General features: G+C 48.9%; 1 long non-coding RNA gene across 1 annotated transcript; it reads right to left on the minus strand.

Annotated features, from left to right (window-relative positions):
* Nucleotides 1-2,023: 2,023 nt before the first annotated feature.
* Nucleotides 2,024-2,483, minus strand: LOC310657487. The gene is made up of 2 exons (XR_014501801.1): nucleotides 2,415-2,483; nucleotides 2,024-2,383 (listed from the first exon to the last, which is right to left on the minus strand). It is a non-coding gene; the product is annotated as an uncharacterized lncRNA (long non-coding RNA).
* Nucleotides 2,484-2,755: the final 272 nt, after the last annotated feature.

A 2,755-nucleotide genomic window follows, 5' to 3' on the forward strand; every position in this document is an offset into this window, starting at 1 on the left:
CAGAAGAAGTATAACAAAATAACTTCCTTGAAGGCAAACAGCTTCCCCACAGGCAAGCAGATGTTTGAGTAACGGTATCCAGCTAACCCCCAAATATTAAGAGGGGGTCCCATCCACTGCCTATGAAACACTCAGCTCCTCAGAGGGAATAAAGGATGTCTAGCAAGCCTACATAGAGGCTGGTGTCACATGAACCAGCCAGTAAAATAATCCAAAAATTGGTACCCCCAGTTAAATGAGTATAGACTCGCACTGTTCAATCCAGAAAGGCGCTAAAGGACTCGAGTGCTGCACAGTCTATTGCGCAACCCATCGGCATCGCCTTATCAATTTAAGGAGCCCCGTCCAATTTAAAGCCCAACCACTTAAAATCTCGCGGGAGAACCAGCAGCAGCCTAACAGCCGATTCAATATAGCATATTGCCAACAAGGCACCTCTTCCAATTTTGTGGTAAGCTCAACCGCCTGCTCCAAAGACGTGAACTTCGCGGAACAATTCCTTAAGGATAGCGTCATTCACTGAGGTGCCTTAGGGATGCGATAAATAAGGATCAGACGGAATTATATGGGGCTTTCTTAGGGGTCCCACTTATGTCCCAATGCAAGCTGCTACCTGACCTTCTTTCTGGCTACCTCAGGTGGCTCTCTAACTGACTTTTGATTTGCTGTATTCCGAGCCACTGGCTGAAAAGCCAGAGGAATCCTGAACCTTGAGAAAACCCTTTCCACAAGCACAAGTCGCTGACCCCTCTAGATAACCTTTTAGCCAGGCTTTCGAGGGAGATAATTTTATGGGAATATGGGCCAAAGATGAGGAGCTATTGCTTGCCAGCTCCCAGCCCCCGCTTGGGCAGGGGGCGTCTTGTGCTGCCACCTAAGATGTGTGAATTTACAGGGCTGCCACTGTCCAGAACCCCTAAACAACAAAGTTGCCGCCGGGCCAGCTTCCTGCACACCAGTTTCAGGTTCTACTGCTCAGGGAATTTCCATTTGAAATGTGGAGCTGCGTAAGTGGTCCACACGTCCCCGTCCCTGCGATCCCAGCAAGCTGTGGGGATGATGGCAGTCCTGTGTCTAACATTCCCATCATAGTGAATTGCTACTTATAGAATCATAGAGTTGGAAGGGACACCAACAATCTTCTAGTCCACTCCCTAATAATAATAATAATAATAATAATAATGATAAATAATTAAATAAATATAATATGCCCCGCCCATCTAGCTGGGCTTCCCCTGGGTGGCTTCCAACAAAATATTAAAATACAGTAATGCATCAGACATTAAAAGCTTCCCTAAATAGGGCTGCCTTCCGATGTCTTTTAAAAGACTGGTAGTTGACATCTGGTGGGAGGGCTCTCCACAGGACAGGTGCCACCACCGAGAAGGCCCTCTGCCCGGCCCCCTGCAACCCGGCTTCCGTCCAGTTAGAACGATGGGGGAGCATGCAGCTGTCCCATACAGGGACCAATCCTGCAACCTAGGCAATACTGGCACCACGTGCTGACCTGCTGAGCTAACCAGGATGATCCTTAAAGACCCGGGAGAGCCTCACCCTGACCCCATAGAGGTCCAAGGTGACGTCTGAATCGTCATAAGAGCCCAGGGATGAAACACCTATGAGGAAGTGTAAGTATCATCTCTGCTCTTCTTTGCCCTCCCCTCCTGGATCGCCGCCTCTGAAGACGCTTTCTTCCAGAAGAAGGCAACTGGGGCATCAGCAAAACATCCTCTGCAGAGAGGCAAGCTCTGGAGGCATCTTCAAAGGCCCTGCCATAGTCTGCAAAAAACTAAATAATGTGAGGAACCAGTGAAACCAATGCTTTGTGCACCACATGGGGACGCTATTCAGGTCGGAAATTGCTGCCAGAGGCCATCGAATTCTTGAGCAAAGCCCTAGGATCACCTGCTAGGCCAGACATAAAATGTTTCCAATGAGATAACAGATTTGAGGCAGCCCACTGCCTGTCCAGGTACCCCTGCTTGCCCTTTTAGAGGGAAGCATCCCCTCAAGAAACCTAAATTTATTTTGATTTGTTTTGTTATAACAATGGCTAAGTGAGGGATATGAACCCTGTCTCCCAGGACCTAGTCCTGCACTCTACCCACTAAGCCACAATGGCTCGTCTCTAAAACATTTTCTTTACAATTAAATTACACAGGCTGCAATGCTCAGAGCGGCCATTGTCAGCCTAAAATAATGCAATAAAAACAAGCGCTGCAGTAAACAAGCGCTGCAGTAAACTATGAGAGCAAATTAGGCCTCAAAAATGGCGCTCCCGCCAAAAAGAAGCAGGGAAAGTGGCAATCACAACGGGGCCTGCTCCCAGGCCCCAATTAGGCCGCGCCTGCCTCCCTGCAGCCCTGGCAGACACCAGGCCTCCCTGCTTCACAGGGAAGGCCTGCCAGGCTAACAAGGCCGAAACGGCCCTTTAAATAATAGGACGGGGGGCCTCACGGCAAGGCCTCATAAGGGCCTGGCAAAGGCCTCAGCCAGGCCCACCCTTCACCCGGGACTGGCAGAAAAGGGGCAGCCGGGGCAATAAATTAAAGAAAACAGGCCTTGGAGAGGCCTGCCACCAAATTAGAAGACCCAACGTTAAGGTAAGCTAAAGGAGGGGGAGGGGGGAGTAGGGGGGAATTAAAGACCAAAAGGGGGGGGGGGGAAAGCTGAGTAAAAGTATAAGAAAATATTACACAGAAAAAAGAAAATATAATAGGACTAAAATAACAATTAAATAGAAGCTAACGCAATT

Source organism: Podarcis tiliguerta (assembly GCF_965153285.1).
Source record: "Podarcis tiliguerta genome assembly, chromosome: 9".
In the NCBI taxonomy this organism is placed as follows: Eukaryota; Metazoa; Chordata; class Lepidosauria; order Squamata; family Lacertidae; genus Podarcis; species Podarcis tiliguerta.